This window comes from Sitophilus oryzae, unplaced genomic scaffold, assembly GCF_002938485.1.
Source record: "Sitophilus oryzae breed Bouriz unplaced genomic scaffold, Soryzae_2.0 scaffold_1588_pilon_pilon, whole genome shotgun sequence".
NCBI lineage: Eukaryota > Metazoa > Arthropoda > Insecta > Coleoptera > Curculionidae > Sitophilus > Sitophilus oryzae.
Window position 1 is genome coordinate 676192 of NW_022146267.1, and position 21173 is coordinate 697364.

Sequence of the window (21173 nt, forward strand, 5' to 3'; positions counted from 1 at the left end):
ATTACATAAAAACAGGTGATACAATACTTCAAAATTAATTTTAACATAATATCAAAACCGAAAAATCAAACAGCAAACACAACCACACTTATCACAACAGAAATTAACACACACTTCCGCGGCAAATGTCCAAGAAAGACTGATCATTCTGATTGGTCCTGGTCCGGTCGTAGCTCACGTCGTATTGTCGGTAAGCAAAATCCCTGTCCAAAAATTTTGACGATCAGCGCCATCATCCGTCATAATTGGGAAACTTTTGCTAGAACCATTTTTAATATTTCACTTACATGGCCCTGCCCCTGAGTGTAAGTCTAAAAATTCCTATATTAATTCGGCTATAACCTTTATTTCATTTATATCTGGGAGAAACCACAGAACACACTAAAGAAGAACGCTAACTCCCATGCATTTTTTAGTTTCAAAACGGTTTCAAATTTGTAAAGAAATCTGTAATCTGTATGTTGAAGTGGCGCCATCTAGCCACCCAGGAAAGTAACAAATGTGGCGGCAAATTTAAATAGATGCAATTTATTTTTAAGCAAGACGTATGACTTGTTCGCCAGTTAGAGCCAATCAGGTTTCTACAAAATAATGTGTAGTCATCTGATTGGTCCCAAGTTGGCAAACAAGTCAAATGGTAAAAAACAAGGATTTATATATAAAGGTTAAACCAGGTTAAACTATTGTAAAGTGTTAAATGGTTTGCTTATATCATTAATATATGTGCATAAAAACCTACAATAAATAATTTATTTTAATTTACAGAAAATTATACCATAAAACATTTTACAAACAAATAAAACAACAGATTAAAAAGTATAATATTTATTATAGTACCAGATTTAAGAACACAACAAATATCGTTGGAATACAAGAGAAAGTGACGTCCATTAGAAACAATGTTTTATTTATGTGTATTTTTTACATATGGACTTGAACAATTGTGTAATATCATATTGTGAAGTTTATGTACAAAAATATGGAGTTGATCAATTTTTTTGTAAAAATATATGGCGTTGTAAATATTACATTGTTAAAAAATAAAATTCACGAACATTTGGACTTGGTTAGGTTACCTCACCTCGCTTTCTCGGATTATTAAATAAAATTGTTAGATAAATCAAAAACCTTTAACTTAAACCTTACCTTTAATAGAGATCTTAAAAATCAAACACAAAACAAAGTTCAAAAAAATTCAAAAATACAAAATCACGATTTTAAAATGAAGATTGCAAAAACACAGCCAAACAACCAGCAAACAGCGAAACGCACATCTCCGTTCAATTGCAAAACACAACTGAAGAAGAAGGAGGAAGCCGGAAACGGAAAACTGATTTGACATACAGAACAATGACAGAACATAATTAATAGGCCTATTTAGGCAACTATAAAAACAATTTTGTACGCAATTGTTAGGCAACTAGAAAAATTAAAATAAAAATACGCCATCTAGCGCCCCAGGAAATTACTACCCCAAAAAAAGATCGTTCAAGGTTGTATATCTCAGTTGACTGGCCCTGGGAGAAACCTTGTTTCGTCATTGATCTAGGGATTCTATCAATATCTAAAAAACTCCCGCCCTCTATTATACAGCTACCGAACTACAAGCCAATCGACCCAAACGAAACCTCATCCAAACAAGCACGCGAGCGCCATCTATTCGCGGGATTAATTCGCGCAACCGCGTGTTTCGCCGGTTAGACGCGCACCGGCATTCAAAGTGCGCTTTTTCAAATCAGTGAATCTTGAAAGACCGCCGGTCTCGCTGATAGACGCCACCGACGCCGACGTCTCTCCGCAATCGCCTCGTTCGTCTCGCGTAAACAATTCTATTGACACAGGCACGTATGTCACATGCGTCTGTTGTTTAAATTCCAACGTACATTCGGTAGAAAATAAAATGATTTATCATAGACTCGATTAAAAATTGAGGAAAAAAATATATTTTTGAATTGAATAAAATAAAAAAGACTTTTTTGTGATTTTGTTCTCTGGTTCCTTACTCTTCTCTTCCAGCGATAGCGAAAATAAGGTAGGTAGAGTTCTTTAGTGATAAGCGAATGCAAGACCGAGATCAAGACTTCCTTGGTCTTGCTCTGGCCCTTGCAGAGTCCAAAAAAATAATAAAAAAATGAAAAAATGTTTCTTAAAAATCTGATTTTCTTCTTTAATTTTCACACTTCTTGTGATAACGAATCATCAGATGGCTACATTTACTTTTATAAACATTATCTTTTATTAACAATAATTTTCTATGTAAACAAAAGGTAAATACCGGACAGGGTGCAAAAAATCAAAATTGAAAAAAAAATATTTTTTTTATTTTAATAGGATTTTTTAGATTTTTACAAATTGTAAGTTTTGGATTCGTTGAAGGACTATTAGAGCTACAATTTAAAAATATTTTTACAAGATACAGAGTGACCCAAATAATTTAAAAAAAATATAGTTGTATTTTTTAAACGGAACACCCTGTATATTATTAGATTTTTAGATTCGACGATTGAAATAAAGGTAAATTTGGTTAAGGTATATCACACTTAAACCTTACCGTTTTTGAAATATTTTCAATTTTATGAAATTGCAGTAAAAATTTAAAGGCCTCATTTCTCCAAGGGTATCAAAGTTTTTAATGCTAAATATTTACTGAAACTGAAGTTGATTTATTGATCAGATATTGTGTTACAATAATAAAGAAAATACTACCAAATACAGAGTGTCTAAAAATTTATATTAAATATATAATTACTAGCGTTAAACGGCAATAACTTGTTTAATTTACGTGGAACACCCTGTATATTTTACGAGTATCAGATGTAACAAAATTTTCGAAGAGTACAGATATTAATATTCTCGATATAGTTCGCTTATTTCATAAGCGAAAAAATAAAAAATTGTTTAAATATTTTTTGTTAAAGATGACCAATTAATATGATCCCAGTATTGAAATTACTTTAATTTACTATTTACGTTGATTAATAATAATTGCTCCACACACTAAAAAACTGTATTTTGTATGTGTATTACACAGTGTGGTAAAAAGTAACACCTTATAAATTTTATTTTATTTTTGACGAATGCTTATTTATAACAATAGAGACTTCATTTTCATGACTTATTATTATATTGACTTCTGATTCAAATCCATATTTATTTAGAATAATTTATTAACGAACATAATTAAGTATGTAATTAATTAGTATTTGGGCGGAAATAATGGTGGTATATTTAATTAATAGTATACTCTTTTATAAAGATTTAAATAATTTTCTTTGGGATACAAATGGGCTAGTAATATTATCATTTTGCTAAAAACGATAATATTACTAGCCTGTATATTTTGTAGATTTATTGCTTTAAAAACAATTTAAAATGTCAATATTCCATGGTTATATAGATAAAAGAGGTCTAAATTATAAGAAAATGAATTTTCTACGAAAACTTGAAGGGATAGATAAAAAGTGGTATAATACAATTTGATAGACAATTAAATTGTGCATCTGATTCTCCTAAAATATACAGGGCGTTCCATTTAAATTAAACAAGTTATTGCCGTTTAAAGCTAGAAATAATTTAAAATAAATTTTTAGACACTCTCTATGAGGTAATATTATTTTTATTATTGCAACAAAATATCTGATCAATAAATAGACTTCAGTAAATATTTAGTATTAAAAACTTTGATACCCTTGGAGAAATGAAACCTTAAAATTTTGACTGCAATTTTACAAAATTGAAAATATTTCAAAAACGGTAAGGTTTAAGTGTAATAAACCTTAATCAAAATTACCTTTATTTTAATCGTAGAAACTGAAAATGTAATAATATACAGGGTGTTCCATTTAAAAAAATACAACTTTGATATATTTTATTTATTTAGGACACTCTGTATCTTGTAAAAATATTTTTAAATTGTAGCTCTAATAGTCCTTCAACGAACCCAAAACTTACAATAGGTAAAAATCTAACCATTTAGCTACAATACTTCGTGTCGTATGTGGTGAACAACCCTGTATAGTAAGATCACCGGTTCCCACATAAAATATTTTCTTTAATATAATAATTAGATATAAGTAGATGCTCCTATTAACATTTTGTGTTTTCTCGTCTAATTTTAAAGACAAATCCCATGTTGTCGGCGTATATTCCTTACCTAAGCCGCTAATATGAATGTAAACAGATAAAATACATATGAAGTTTCTGTTCTTTTGCGATTTTTCTATGTGTTTTTGGCTAAGTTCGAGTAGATATGTAGAAAAATAAACGACGCAAGGAAATTATTAGCATAAAAAGCGAATTTCAATCTCTATTTTTGGACTAATTTTCTATTTTAAACTTCAATTGATGCGCTGACAAGTTAGTTCAAGGACTTAACAGAAACATTGTTATGGTACAGATCAACGCTCCTTATGACGTTAATAATAGTCAGGGTAAACATTTTTTTTCAGGATTTTTTGACGTATGAGATATTACAAATAAAAACCAATGATATTTTTCTTTGCATAGCGCCGATATTGATTAAGATATACAGGGTTATTCATGCTACCCTACTATATACAAACATAGAAAAAACAGTGGACAACTTTTGAACATTATGGTTTTTCGAAGTACTCGTATTCCCTACCAAGAGAAATGCATTTTTGCATTCGATGGAACCAATTTTGAAAGCAGTTATTTCACTCGCTTGTTGGTACCTTCAAATTTGCTTGGTACCTCAAGATGTTGACTACATCTTCTAGTATCTTCTGGGGACTGGAAACTTTATAACCACTTAATTCATTCTTAATTTTTGGAAAAGTAAAAAAGTCGTTAGTCCAACAATTCGATGTTTTCTGGCATTAAAAATTCAATTGTGTGGGACCTTTCATTGTCTTGGTGGAGGATCATTCGTCGTTAAGGGTTGGCTTTTCACAACTGAACACCCATACAGCACGTTCAAATGAAATTTCGTTTCTACAAGGGAGACACATGAGAAACAAAATATGTTAAAGTGAACCTAAGTGTTCATCTAGTTCTAACATATACATATGACATACACGCAGGTTTATATTGATAGAATTGTGTGATACAGTGTTTACTAGTTGTATACCGTGTGCACTCAGGATTCTAAAGAGTTTTTTGTAACGTAACAAATAATTATTAAAATGATGAAATCTGACGTCGGTATATGAGACATACAATATATATAAGTCATATGTATGTGTGATACTTTGTATCATAGTTGTGCTTATAGTACACACCTTGTAAAAATGTGACGTATACACATAATATAAATATCTATATAGACACTTTGTAATAGTATACTGATGTGTCTACATTCTAGCATGAAATTAAGGTGTGCGCACGCGCGGATAGCCTCAGCGTAGACACACCAACCAAGTGTATCTTATGTGTCCTCTCTCCTTTCTCCTTTCTAGCAGTGGTATGTGTTAGCAGCCATTATTGTTTTATCATTCGGAAGCTCTACATAAATGTTCTGTTTGTGTGTAGTTTAAAAGAGATTTAAAGGTAAGCACAAGTTTTTAATTACCTTGTTACACCTTCCTAAGTCTATTATTATTATTATAGTAGCGACTCTTCCCTTACTCGATACCCAATTTCCCAAATTTTGACTCCAATGAATAAAAATTCCAAATATTCTCATATAATTTTTTTTAATTTGGAAACAATAAAAATCTAAATGGACCAGAGAAAGAAAGATTTAAACAGTTCAAAGAACTTCTTACACTGATATTCGGTAAGTTAATGATGGATCAATATACAGATATGTTTAATATTCAATAATCAGTTTCATATAAAATTTAAGGGTGAGATTGTTAATCTGGACATAAAATACAACAAAGTCCAACAGAGTGCTCGATGAATGAGTATGCTAACAAACCAACTGCTTGGAAGGAAAAGAGGAGAATAAATGACTAAACGAGGTCCACCAAATCGTGGCGATATACCAGTGTTTACCATTTTAATATGTTGTTATACTAGGTGCTTATATTTTTAATACATTTTGATACAAATTCTGTTCTTTTACAGTGTTTTCTTACACCTGGTTTCTGCAGTGTAAATAATTATTATGTTTTTTTTATTCTTTTCTTTGACCTCTCAATATATATTTTATTTTGTTTTTTCTTGGCTTTAGGTCAGGTAAACAATGAGAAAAACGGTTTTTTTATATTAAAAATTTCATTGATGTTTCGACCTGGTAGGGTCTTTATCAAAATTTATTACTTGAACGTAGATTTCGGCCGTTTTGTTGTTACCTATAGTACACCTTATCTAGGCAAAATTGTGTTAAAACACCATTTTCTTATTTATTGTTGCAGTTGTGCCCCCTAGCGGTCGTTCTACAAACTTGAAAATAATTTACAGCAATTTCTCATAGCCTTATTAGTTACAAATATTTTTTTCCGCAGCCCCTACGGCTAATACTTTCCGAGATACAGCCGAGAGCTATTCTTAGTGGGACACCCGGTACAGTATCGACGTTTTTCCTGGACGACAGCCGTTGTTGGCGAACCTGTTCTTAGGTTATCACTAAGACCAATCCGTCCACGTTTAAATTGTCCATACCAACGAGAAATTGTGGACTGTTGTGGTGCTTCATTGCCTAAAACAGAAACCAACTCGGCAAGTCATTCTTGTTGAGACAACTGTCTGTCAAAATTGTAAAGAATTATTAATTCCATTTTTGATAGACTACAAAACTACAAAAATTCTGTTTTATAATATCAACAGTATTCTACAATGAAAATTGCTGTATCATAAATCGCCATATTTAAAGATTTGTTGTATAGTAGTTGTATATGAACCATTTTATAGTAATAGTCGCATAAAGCTACATAAAATAATCGTATAAGAGTGGTATACACTTTTATAAAACCATAATAAATTATATAACTTGAACTGCTAATATAGAAATTTAATTCCACACTGTGTTCAACAAACGTCATAATGTGACTACATTGATCCACATTATGACGAACACAGCGTGGCGTGGAATTAAATTTCTATATCAGCAGTTTACGGCAAGAATCTTATATAATTTATTATATACCTGTACTGCAAGAAATTTATTTTCTTTTTAATAAAACTGTTATACTACTAAATTGTTGTATAGAGGAGAGCCCTTTATAATAATATGGGTCCAGACCAAGGCGACAAAAAGTAAACACGATTTTGAGACAAAAACAAGACAAACTTGAGACAAATTGTCCACACCGCAAGGACAAAAGTACAACAAAGTCAAAAGTTTAGTTGTTGCGAAGGAGTTTTATTAACCATGTGTGATTTCACTGGTCTATGTATGTATTTCACTGTTGACAGCACACGCCATCAACACTGCGCCGACAACTAAAATATACAAACAAAACATAGACACTTTGATCTTTAGCGACTCGAGACGGGACATTGAAAAGTCTCCGAATTTTGAAACAAAACAAAAATGTCGCAGAAACGTATTGGATTTGTCGTAAAACATAAATGTTTCGCTCTTGTCGTTGTTTTGTCTGCTTGGTCTGGACCATATAAAATCACTTAATTATTGTTTTGTAGCACGTTATAAGAATTTCAAAATACTATAAAATATATCTATAGTTGCTTATTTGATTCTGTCGAGTATGATCCGCACTTGATATATTCAAGAATGTATACATTTCAGTTGAAAAATATATATTATAAATAACGTTTATACTACGTTTTGCATATAATATTAAGCACATTAAATGATTCTAAATGGAGCAATTTTTGCTGTTTTTTCGCTAAATTATAACGAGATACATAACAAATCTGGTGTTGTCCGTGTGTTCGTTATCTCAGTCGGCTAATGCCAAAGCAAACAGATAAAATCTAATATGAAGTTTATGTATATTTACGTTTTCCAAAAATTTAATCATTTTTTTGTATTATAACATAACATAGTCAAACGAAAAAAAAATCAAGGTTGTGTGTGTTGAAAATAATAATATCTAAGAACAAAAATGTTCAGCTTTCTGCTCATTTTTGGTGACTGAGTTTAAAGTAATTTTATTTTTGAACGTGATAGGTAGATGTCAGGGCAATGACACCAGTTCAAGATTTATCGCAATAATTATCGCTTAAATTGACAGTGTTTATGATAATAATAAGAGCAATTTAATATTTAACATCGCGTTTTTTGTTTATATGCTAAATTTGCGTAATATATCATTCATTTCATACATTCCAACTACAGTGCAACATCTTTAATTGGAACACAACAATTGCGATGTTATAGTCGGAACTAGAGGTGGGCAAATATTGGGGGTTCTATATTTGCCCACCTCTCGTTTGGTTTTGAACGAATATCATTTGAATGAGTATTAAAATGGACAGCACGGATCCATAAAATTAGATACCTCGAAACGGATCACGTATCACGTGATCGTATGCGAGCACGGACCAATAAATAGAATATCTCGAAAACTATGCGTTTTTCGAGAAAATTTGAGGAGAGTAAAATTAAAGAGAATAAAATTTCCTATAAAAAAGATTTTATGAAAATTTTCGCTAAAGTCAACCGTTTAGGCACAAAATCCCTGGAAATTTTACAATTTTGCGTAAAATTTGATATATTATGTATAGTCGATTTTACGAAATCAAATGTCGATTAGGGTTCACTAAAACTAGTTTTAGTTTAGTTTCTTCATTTTTTTCATAAAACAGTGACGTATCATTAATTCGCTCATTAATTTATGAATAATTAATTTTAATTATTGAAAATGTGTACTTGTTTCCACACCACCTAAGAGGTAAAGTATATGACGCATTTATTTTAATGTGGTCTCCCCAGGATGAATTTCCAGGGATTTTGTGCCTAAACGGTTGATTTTAGCGAAAATTTTCAACAGGTAGTTTCCGCAGTCTGATGCACTTCCTTTGTTCTTAAATATATTCACTCTATTCGCGTTGCAAAAGTCCTGAGGTACCTATCCGCTTTCCCATATGACATCAAGGAGAGCCTTAAGATGACCAATACGTTCTTTACTTGCACACTTATAGATTTCCACCGGAATCGCGTCACAGCCAGCTGGTTTGTTGTTTTTAAGCTGTTTTATGGAGTCCTTTATTTCCTGTTCTGTTATTGGAATGTCTAATACATTGAGGCTGTTATACTGAGGTATTATGTTGAGTACTTCTATATTGGGGTTGTTTTCTTGGTTAAGGATATGGCTATAATGCTCTTTCCAGCGGTTTCTGATTTGCTCTTCCCCTTTGCCATTTTGTGCCATGATTGGGCATCTTGCCTTTTTAGTTGGACCGTACACTTTTTTTACAGCCTCGAAGAATTTACGATAGTTGTGATGCGTGGCATACTCCTGAATCTGACTAGCTTTTTGCTTTTAACCACCAGTTATCCTTTAGTTGGCGCAGGTTTCTTCGGAGCGTGTTGTTGGCTGCCTTAAAGTTGTCTGCTAGTCTTGGATTTTGTGGATTTGCAGTGACGGCTTGATGTGCTCTATGCTTTTGTTCCAACAAAGCCTGTATATGATTTTCGTTAAACTAGTCTGGTTGTTTCTTTTTGTTGGATTTTCCCAGTACTGCTTCGCTGGTTTTGTGAATCGCATCTCTTAGTTGTGTCCAGCCATGTTCAGCATCCACGATTGAGATTGAAGTTATCGGTGGAGTTCTTGTCTAATTTCCAACCGTTCTTGTCTAATTTCTTGATTTTCAAGAATTTTCTGAAGCCGGTCCTGTTCTTCTTGTTTGTCATGCTCTCGTTGAACTTTGAAATCTTCAAGAATTTTCTCAAGCCGGTCCTGTTCTTCTTGTTTGTCTTGTTGTCGTTGAATTTTCAAATCTTCGAAAATTTTGTCTTGCCGGTCCTGTTCTTCTTGTTTTTCTTGTTGTCGTTGAATTTTCAAATCTTCAAAAATTTTGTTAAGCCGGTCCTGTTCTTCTTGACGGCGTAATTTTTCTACTTCTTTTTCTTCTGTTTTCTCTCTTCTCATATTCTCCATAAAATCGCGCAATAATTTACTTACTTCTTCCATTTTCTTCGATTGCTCCCTTGTACCAACCATAAAAATACTCTGATTCGGTCTAAAAATCTTCCAATCCACTTAATTTCTTCTTAAAATCCTCTTGAATCGCACTTCCGACACCAATTGTTACGGATTCCGTGGGTCCACTATTTAAGTGATTCTTTGATGGCTTCCCGGAGGGCGTCGGCGGTATCGTTGTTCTCTAGACCCCGTACGTTCAATCTGGTCATGTAGCTTTACTTTTTACAGTGTGGATGTTTTGGTTTGAACTGGATTTTCATTTTTGAGATTAAAATTCGGTGGTCAGTGCCACATTCGGCATCTACTCTGGCTTTTGTGAGACTGACATCTTTTAGGTGCGTCCTTCGAACGATTACGTGGTCCAATTGGTGCCAATGGCCTGATCTCGGATGTTTCCAGGTACCTTTAAATTCGTCCTTCAGCATGAACCACGTATTGGTGATGCAAAGATTATACTCTGTGCATGTTGTTAATAAGCGTTCACCATCGCTATTTACGTTTCCTATTCCATGTTTTCCCAATACGTCAGGCCATATTTCCTGTTGTTTGCCGACACGGGCATTAAAGTCACCTAGCAAAATGATTCGTTCGTGCTTTGGAATTTGTTGGAGTATATTTTGCAGAGCTCGGTAAAATTTATCCTTATCCTCAATTTTAGCGTCTAGGGTAGGTGCGTAGGCACTTATGATGTTGACGTAAGTTTTGTCTGATGTGTGTTACCTGACAGGTAATACACATTGGTCGAATGTTTTATTCTTTAAATAAAGTAGTATTCTAGATTTGAATATGATTGAGTTTCTTCCATAAGTACTCAATACCAACTTAATTCCTCTGTTCATTTCTAGTAGTAGAGATATCGAGCTGTGAATTAGTTGTTCCAAATATATCTACTATTTCCAGTATTGTGTTATTTATTAAAATGTCTTTTCTGTCTAATAATATTTTATTGTACAGTGTGTCCCATTTTGGTTGAAATCATAGGGTATCTCCGTTATTAGTGAAGATACAAGGGTGCGGTTTGCACAAACCTGTGCCACTTTTTCGTCAAACGGAAGATGCTGCAAACAAAATTTTCATAGCCCTCTTCATTTCTGAGCTACAGGGTCTTTTCGAAAATTTTGCGATTTGGGACACCCCCTGTATCTCTGTTATTGTTAAAGGCATCGAGAAGGCGAAAACTGCTTATTGTAGAACTTTTTACGTAGAATACAGTGGCGTAGTCTGTTTTTCTACCAAAAAAAAATTTTTGAAAATATGAACTAAAGTTATGTTTTTTCAAATGGAACACCCTGTATATTTATAAATCATATGATCTGTCTTGCTATGAGCTTCTCAAAAATATATATCACTCTATATTTATTTTCACTATTTACTGCAATATTTAAAATATATCATTTTCTGATTAGTAGGCCGTGATAAATAACAAAAAATCAAAATGGTATTTACTAAAATAGTCATACATATTAAAATTTATCTGGGATTGATATATTTTACTTTCGAAATAACTGTTACCACTGAAACTGTGAATATATTTTTCTTTTTTTATAACGGGATGGGTTTGCAAATATCTAAATCTTGAATTATTAAAGCATTTTTCAGGTGTTCGAAATTGTTGTAGTGCCCACGATATATTTCGTATTTCGAAAATCCTCAAAATCAGAAATCGAGAACGACGAAATCCGGGAATCGAGGAGGCTATCAATATGTGTTCATTGGTTCCAATTCATTGATTTGAAAAATAATAATTTAACAGTATTCTAATATTTCCATAGTTATGTGGGGGAATGTTCCCCATCTTGCTGAAAGTATATTTGACGTAAATTAGCTAAAGGAATATCTAAAATTTCCGATACGATAGATTAGTCTTACGTATACACGTATTCCAAGATTTACAAATAGCGGTAGAGACTTAAGTTTCCCTAATATATAAAGAATTTATTAGCGGCTCCCAAAATAAAACAAAAGACAGATAGCAGTATACTTTTAATAATTCTTTAGATTCTTTTATTATCAATCATGGCCTACTAATAAATATGATCTTTTAATAAAAACTTTTAAATATTGCAGTAAATAGTGAAAATAAATATAGAGTGATATGTATTTTTGAGAAGCTTATGCCAAGACAGATCATATGATTTATAAATATACAGGGTGATCCATTTAAAAAAACATAACTTTAGTTCATATTTTCAAAAATATTTTTTTTGTAGAAAAACAGACTACGCCACTGTATTCTACGTAAAAAGTTCTACAATAAACAGTTTTCACCTTCTCGATAGCTTTAACAATAATAGAGATACAGGAGGTGACCCAAATTGCAAAACTTTCAAAAAGACCCTGTAGCTCGGAAACGCAGAGGGCTATGAAAATTTTGTTTACGGCATCTTCCGTTTGACAAAAAAGTGAGACAGGTTTGTGCAAACCGCACCCTTCTATCTTCACTAATAACGGAGATAACGTATGATTTCAACCAAAATGGGACACCCTGTACATTACTTTAGTTTGTGCTAAATTCATTTTGAGACCTATTTTATTTTATTGCTGGCCCTCAATATGACTAACAAACTAAATTCAGCCAGCAAAATAACGAAAATTTGAAATATTTGGTAGTATATTTAGGAATTGTGGGTTTCGTGAATTATTTTGATATTTATTTCTACAGCACCACATTAAAATATGTTTTAATAAAGTTTTCAAATTAAACCGAATCACAGACCAGGTTTTATTAAATTTTGTAAACACATACATTTCTAAAATAACACGATTTTGAAACGACGAATTTTTTGAGCAAGTAAAATTTGTTGTGCTAGACTTGACCGACTATTTATGACCGAAATAATACGTCACAATTTGAAAGTTACGATTTTTTCGTGGAAGTGTTTATGATTTAAATAAATTCGTGTGGTATCTAAATCGATTAAGAAATGCTATGCTAATATAAAGTAACATAAAATTTCAAAAGAACACTAATCAATGCATTATTTACTCCATAATAATAATAATAAAAGGTATTCACTAATTTCAAAAATTGAAACAAATGGTATAGGGCGAAGTTTAGCTAGAGAGACCTATTTTACCCCTTAACCCCACTACCACCATATACAGGGTGGTCCGGATTGTATTCCGGAAACTACGGCAGCATATTCTGCCGATAAAAATAGGTAAAAAAGTTTGTATAAGTGTAGGTCCTAAAATCTAGTAGTGGGAACTATCGAATGAATATTATCGAAACATTCGATAGTTGCAATTCATTCGAATAATTCGATAGCTAGTAAGAAAACATTCGTCGAAAACTATTCGAAAAAATTATCGAATAGATGCGTCATCTGCCTTGAAATATTGTATTCTAGTAATTCGGCAGCAAAAACCATTAATATATAAAATTCATTCATTTATCAAATTCATTTATTCGTCAGGATCGATTTTAATAAAATATAAACTGGATTTTAGTTGTCGTCCGGCGACGTAGGTTTCTTTCCTAGAAACCCGACAGCGGTCGGTGGCAATGCCATGAAAGAAGCGGGCATCTTTAATTTTCTGCGGACTCAAATAAAGATAAGGACACATTATTTTTTTATTGAGGTACTAGTATTTACACAGAAAATACATTATGAAGGGCGCTGTTGCCATATATTCGTATTAGTTGGTATTAGCAAAGAATATTATTCTTTAGCATTAGTTAGTTAGGGATAGTATGTCTATATGTTTTGCATTTTTTTATTAATATTCTGTTGTTACACTGCAATAATACTTTTTATTTTGGATGTAGGAAAATGATTTTTAATGTTTTTAAGCAAAGACTGGTTTAATAAATAATAATAACAGTAATAATTTGTTATACCTATTAACAACAAAATTTAAAATCATTTAATAATATAAACATTTTTTTAAGTAGTAGCAAAATATAAACAACAAATAGAAGTCAAAAGTATTTATATTAGATCCTATTTAAAAATAATATAGTCTCTAAATGGCAACGTTGGTTTATTAAATAATAATAATTACAGAACTAATTTGTTATATTAACAACAAATTTTAAAATCATGAAATATAAACCTTTATTAATTTTCTAAGCATGCAGTGTAAGTGTGTGGAAGGAAAATATAAATAAAAAATTAGAAATCAAAATTATTTATATTACTTTTTATTGCTTTATATTACTATTTAAAAATAATATCTACTTTTACTGGCATTAACTTTAAAAAATAAATGAAATATTTCTTCGCAAAAAACTACATGTAAGAGAATTAGCATAAACAAAATACAAACACTGTTAACTTTTTTTTTAAATTGGCACGTGTAAAACTTTCAATTCAATTTTCTCACCCCAAAATTTGAGTTCGATAACCATTTATTAACCACATTACTTAAATATGATTATTAAGTTCAACTAATTCATATTATTAAAACATCTAAAATACAAATATGTATTTTTAAAATTAATTGTAAGTTCATCTCATCTCTCTTAAAAATTGCTACTTCTCAAAATGTCCCATTAAAAAAATGCAATCAAACCTAACCATAATATACCATATAAAATTAAATAATTGAAAGATCGGGCCACATTGAAAGATTGACCACTTCGCACACAATCGTCAATTAAAAAAAAACTACTATTTTAGTATTTTAAATATTTTAATAAACGCAAAAATAGCATAGTATTTACAAGGCGAAGTTATAAAAATTTGGAAGAACTAATAATACACTGACGCACACAAAAATCAAACGAATACTAAATTTCATTTATCAAAAGCATTCGATAGTCGTGGCTCGTGATGCAACGATAACCATTTAGTCGCACGGCGAGGTTGTCATATGCTTTAGTATACAAATGAATGAATGATTTTATTCGAATAAAACCATTCGATAGTTGAAACCATTCATTCAGTAACCATTCGATAGTCTAATTTATTCGATAGTTCCCATCGCTACTAAAATCCTTAGTTTCGGAGATACAGTGTGTAAAAATTTCATTTTTATTTCGATTTTTTCCAAATAATTGCTGAAGTAACGTCAATATTTAGATGAAAATTGGTGTCTGGGAGTTTTTTGACATGATAAATTTGATTTTGATGTCAATACGACTCTTTCTGGTAGAGGGCGCCACCTACATGTGTTTTAACTGTTTTGAAGCGTAATAACTTTTTGTCCGCACCTGTATAAAACTACCGAGGGAAAAAATATACATCTCTGTGATTTTTTACGTAAAAAATATCTCTTTGTAAAAATTGCTACGAGCCTAACCTTTCTCAAGATATTTAGAATGGAAATAGTCAATAGGGGAGCGGGGGGCATGTTGTTACAATTTTTAGATAATTGTCAATATGACAAAAACTATTAAATAATTTATACATTTGGTTGCTTTTATCGTTAGTATGTCTATTCAGCTATTAAATTATGATTGAAAAGTTATTAAAATTTATGTAATTTTTTCACAATGAACCCCCGATTTGGGACTAGTTGTTACATCTTCGGGGCACGATGTTACGGTAGATAAATAAACAAAATCACCAATAATAAATCATTTTCTTATTATTTCAAAGCGTTATAACAAAAGAGATCACTTCAGATAGTCTTTTAACATTTATGAGTAATTATAATATCTACCTAGTAGATAAAGTTAATACATCGCGTGAAGAGCTCGGACTGTCACTAAATGTAAAAAAGACAAAATTTATGATAATATCCAAAACAACACAAAACAATTCATAAATTCATATAAATAACCACACCATAGAAAAAGTTGACAGTTATAAATACTTAGGTACAATTGTAAATAAAAATAACGACTGTTCTGAAGAAATTAAAACTAGAATAGGACAGGCGAGAACAACATTTATGAAAATGAAAAGAGTGCTCTGTGGCAGCGATCTCAGCTTGGATTTAAAAATCAGAACGGTGCGATGCTATGCTTTGTCGGTGCTGTATTATGGTGTAGAGGCTTGGACTCTGAAGAAACTTGACATAGGGAAACTTAAGGGTAAAATGGACCGATAAAGTGACCAACATGGACATCCTGAAAAGAATAAAAAAGGAAAAAGAAATTATCATAACGGTAAAACAGCGTAAACCTCAGTACCTTGGACACGTCATGAGAGGTGAAAAGTACCACCTACTCCAACTGATATTACAAGGAAAAATTCAAAGAAAGAGTTGAAGTGTAGGAAGAAAGAAAAAAGTGTAGGAAGAAGGCGCCACTCATGGATGAGAAACTTACGTGACTGGTTCGGGTGCACCACAAACCAACTATTTCGGTCGGCTGTGTCACGAATACGTATAGCACTGATGATTGCCAACCTTCGCAACGAAGCAGGCATTTGAAGAAGAAGATAATATCTACAGCATGGAGAAAAAGATCCAATTTATCATTCTGGGAAATATGAACATCTTCGGAACTGAATTTCCAGCAACATTTATATGCAAGTGTTATAAGTGTTCCTCTTTCGGCAGATGTGATCGCACTGACCTGTTTTTAACCACGGGCAGCAACTATTTTTTTTAGGCCTCTGTACCGTTGTGACACCTGTTCCGTCAACGTTCCATATGCGCAAAGCAGTGAATTCATATTTTTGGAGAAAGCCTTGCAGTTTGCCAAAAAAAAATCGTTGGTTCTGTCGAACGTCGTTCCTCTACTCAAAGATGTACCTTCTGGTGTTAGTAGAGATAATTGAGGATTTCTACCCATAAAACTTTTAAACCAGTCCGGCCCAGCCATATTATTTTTAAGCCAGCTGGGGGGAATATTTGTTAATTCGAGTTTTACAGCACATTGGTAAGCTAGTTTTCGGACTGCTCTTGGTAGTAAACCAAAATATATTTCTCTTGAGTAGATAAGAAGCTAATTTATGTTGTTTCTTGCGAGAATACCAATCTAGGTTTAACGTAGCCCAATGAACAACTTGCGCTGTTTTTGTTTTTTCTGACATACCTGGATAAGGACATTTCGATTAAACATTTCGCTTGCTTTATGAATGCACGTTCTTTCTGCAGTGGTTCTGCTACAGTAGATTCATAAACTTCTTGACTAGTTGTACCTCTTTCTGTATTTCTTTGATAGTTTCTCATTCTGAAAAAAAAAAACAAAGAATATTTAGAATTTTTAAAATATGAAGACGAACGGTACAATACAAGGCATGGTAACTTTTTTGGGGGTAAGTTGTTACATGTAACAACTTACCCCAAAAAATTGTAACTACCTGCCCCATGGTACGTTTTTAAATATAAATTGAAGTCAGCATTAATGGATATCGATAGTAGAAAAAAACAACACTGTAAATTAAAGGTAGATATATTATGAACGTTCAAGGTTAAAATTTGTGAGAAAATAAAAAATATAGACTTCAGGAATCAAAAATATTGTAAAAGATTTTTTACTTACTTGGATCAAATCGAGACACATGCACACAACTTAGCAGCTTGGCGCTTGACGGGTCACTGATCATTTTTATGTAATGCACGATGTTATAAGAAAACAAATGAGTCCACTTATATCCACCAAAGAGTCTAAAATCTCAAGTGTGTAACAAGGTGCCCCCCGCTCCCCTACATGCCATTATTGACGAAAAATAAGCACGTTGAGTAGATAGTTATTTCACTGAAATAATAAATTTGGGAAATTTTTATTTTTTTAAATCAATCATATTTTTTTCAGCAAAAAATTGATGATAAAACAGTTTGAGTTAAACTTTTGGTACAAAAACATTTTAAATTTATGATCTCAGTCTAATAACTATTTAGTCAACATATTTAATTTATGTCAGTGATGACAGGTATTGATAATTTCGATTCCAAATATGTCGAAAACCATTACTCGTAGCGATTTTTACCAAGAGACGTTTTTTACGTAAAAAGCGTCGTAAATGTATATTTTTTTACTCAGTAGTTTTATACAGGTATGGACGAAAATTTATTATTCTTCAAACAAGTTAAAAAATAAGTATGTGGCGCCCTCTACTAGTAGGAGTCATATTGATATCAAAATCAAATTTCTCATGTCAAAAAACTCCCAGATACCAATTTTGATCCAAATATTGACGTTACTGCAGAAATTATTTGGAAAAAATCGAAATAAAAATGAAACTTCTACACCCTGTATCTCCGAAACTAAACATTTTTGGACATACATCTATACCAGTAGTTCCCAAACTTATTTTTCTCGTGGACCACTTTCAAAATTTTACTGGTTTCGGTGGACCCCCTGCTGCTACATTTCTACCACATTCTTAAAGTCGCCAAAAAATAAAAATTGTGTCACTTCTGAGTTCTGTCCCTATATTCCGATATGTAAAATAAAAACGAAAAATGGTACATTTTATATCACTTTATTTATTAAAAGAATAGAATTACAAGAAAAAATATTAAGGTAATATAGGTTCAGGTCATAATTTTAATTAATGGGAAGGATGTATCTGATGGAGTGTCAGCAAACGATCAATGTTTGGCTTTATTTTTGTGAGCAACAACCGCAAATCCCCCGCTCTGTGATGTTTAATTTGCTCCTTTTTTTTGTTAAGAGGTTTGTAACGGCACTAAAACTCCTTTCGACAAGGTATGACGAGGGAAAAGCTATTAAAAATTTCCTTGCGATTTCCCACAGTCCAGGATATTTTTCGGGTATTTCTGCTTGCAGCCAAAATGTTGGGTAGCCTTTTCTAAATTTCACCTTCAGCTCCTCATTAGTGCTTAGCTCGAGCAGCTCCTCTTGTAATACAACATTGGCCACTTCCGTTTCATCAAATGGATTTATGATCCATGGTGGTATATCCATCGTCAGTATATCTTCAAACCTGGTTTTGAAGTCATCATGCAGAGCACTTAAATGTTGACTGTAGGTATGGATATCCTCATCAATACATTCTACCTGCGACAAGTTTGGAAATTGAGAGAATTCGCGCCGACTAATGTTTTGCTTCATAAATTTCAATTTCCCAAGAAAAGCCGAAATTATCCCCTTTGTTTTTATTAAATTCAGGCTGTCCCCTTGTAACTGCAAGTTAATATCATTAAATTTTTTAAACAAATCTGTCAAATACGCAATGTCTGCTTTGAATTTGATCAAGTTTTCTTTTAAATCTGGATCTCTACTTTCTAAGAACTCTAATATGGAATCGAAAACAGAGTAAAATCTCGTTAAGCATGCACCTTTCGACAACCAGCGTACTTCAGTATGTAAGAGCAGTCGTTGGAAGTCTTCATCATTTTCGTCGCACAATTGAGCAAATAAACGCGTATTCAATGCATTGCTTCTGATTTTGTTGACAGCTTTTATTACAAAATGAAGAGATTGGTTCAACCTGTCACTTAAATGTTTTGCCACAAGATGTTGTCGGTGGATTACGCAATGAATAGCTGTAAGTCCTGGTATAATTCTTTTGAGATGACTTATAAACCCACGATATCGCCCGACCATTGCAGGAGCTCCGTCTGTTGCCACTGAAATAATGTTTGTAAATGGGATCGATTTTTCCGTAAAAAAATTACTCAGGACATTAAATATTGATTCGCCTTTAGTGTCAGTCTCCAAAGTTCTGGCAAATAGCAATTCTTCGTGAATTTCTTCCTCAACAATAAATCGGACATATGCCAATAGTAATGCTTCATTACTGGGTAACGTTGACTCGTCCAGTTGTATAGAAAAATGAGTTTTTTGCAGATGATTGCACAAAAAGCTTTCGATATCAGAGCTCATTTCATCAATGCGTCTTTGTACAGTATTGTTACTTAATGGAATTCTTTTTAGTACGTCAAATGGAGATTTGTGCAAAACAGTTTTTAAAACCTCTTCAACAGCGGGTAAAATTAATTGTTCTCCGATAGTGTGCGGTTTTCCAGATTTTGCTATAAGTAATGAGATATTGTAAGATGCCCGCAAGCCATCATCGTTACTTTGAGATGTTGAAGCGAACATACTGTGCATGGTGGGTCTCTTTCCATATTTTTCTTTCAATGTTTGAAAATATTTTAAATCTTTACCTATTTTATCAGTATGACACCTTTTTAGATGATCTTCGAGCTTTGATGGTTTCATAGAGTCATTGCTCAAAACTTTGTTGCATAATAGGCACATGGGCAATTGTTTGTCTGCCTCTGATGGAACAAAACCATATTTCAAATAATCGATACTATATTGTCGACATTTTTTCTTTGCTGTAGCCATGTTTCGTGTCAGTTACCTTACCTGTAAAAAAATGTTTTAGTAACCAAGTTTTTTTCTGAATATAGGTATCACACCGCAGCCTTTGTCAGCACGCGGAAATAGAATTACGGCTTGTAAAGGGACCAACTAATAAACCGCTGAGACAAATACAGACGTTTTCACAAAACGGTATCAATTTTAAAGTACATAATTTACCACTAATTTTTAATAGTATAAATAAAAATTGGTGTACTCAGTATCGAATACTGATCATATTTGTGTAGGAAAAAATAAAAGTCGAAATCCCAAAATTGTCCATAAAAACGATAACTAACATTTTATTAAATCAATGAGTTCACGCGCTCCGTGTATTTGCGTATTTTTGTCTGCGGCTTCATTGTTAAAACGTGACAAACTGGCATCGAAGTCCAAGCCCGCCCTTTTTCCCGTCGCCCGCGCACCGCTCGCTCTTTCCGAAAAGGAATAGTTTTGATAAAATAGTTACTTCAAAACCAATTTAAAATGATTATGAAATTACTGTTTTATAAAATTAGTAGTTATTTGCAAGAAAAATTACAAAATTAATTGCTCTGCAATATTGCTTATTCGGCCTTTTTAGAGAGGCAGTGTTTCTCTCGTGAAAAAAACAATTGAATAAAACGTGCTGTGTTTGTCTTCAAATCGAAAGAGGACAATTAAAATATCTGTAAGTTACTAAGTTACCTATCTATACAGGCCGTTGTGATCAACCGACTAGTACACGTAAACAAAATACTTAAGTACTATAACAAAAAAAGGTAGGTTACTTACTTTTCTCCGGCACTAGCAAACACAGATATAAATTTTCTCACAACTTTTTTCCAAATTCCGCCTTTTTTCGAAATTCCGGAAACAAATGAATGCGTTTGCCTTTGGCATCAAGTATTTATAGTGGTGATCAAGTTCATGTCTGAACAAGCATTAAGCATTGTCGGGCGGATAGCGCTTTGCAAGTCTGTACACGAAATTGTACGTAATATCGA

The 21173-nt window shown here is 32.5% G+C and overlaps 1 protein-coding gene across 1 annotated transcript in view; it reads left to right on the plus strand.

Annotated features, from left to right (window-relative positions):
- The first annotated feature begins 1727 nt into the window (after positions 1 to 1727).
- LOC115879817 (high affinity cAMP-specific and IBMX-insensitive 3',5'-cyclic phosphodiesterase 8) overlaps positions 1728 to 21173 on the plus strand; it is a 511035-nt gene continuing 491589 nt past the window's right edge. The window contains exon 1 of the mRNA XM_030896822.1: positions 1728 to 2032. The gene's annotated coding sequence lies outside the window, so the exon portion shown is untranslated. The remainder of the gene's footprint in view (positions 2033 to 21173) is intronic.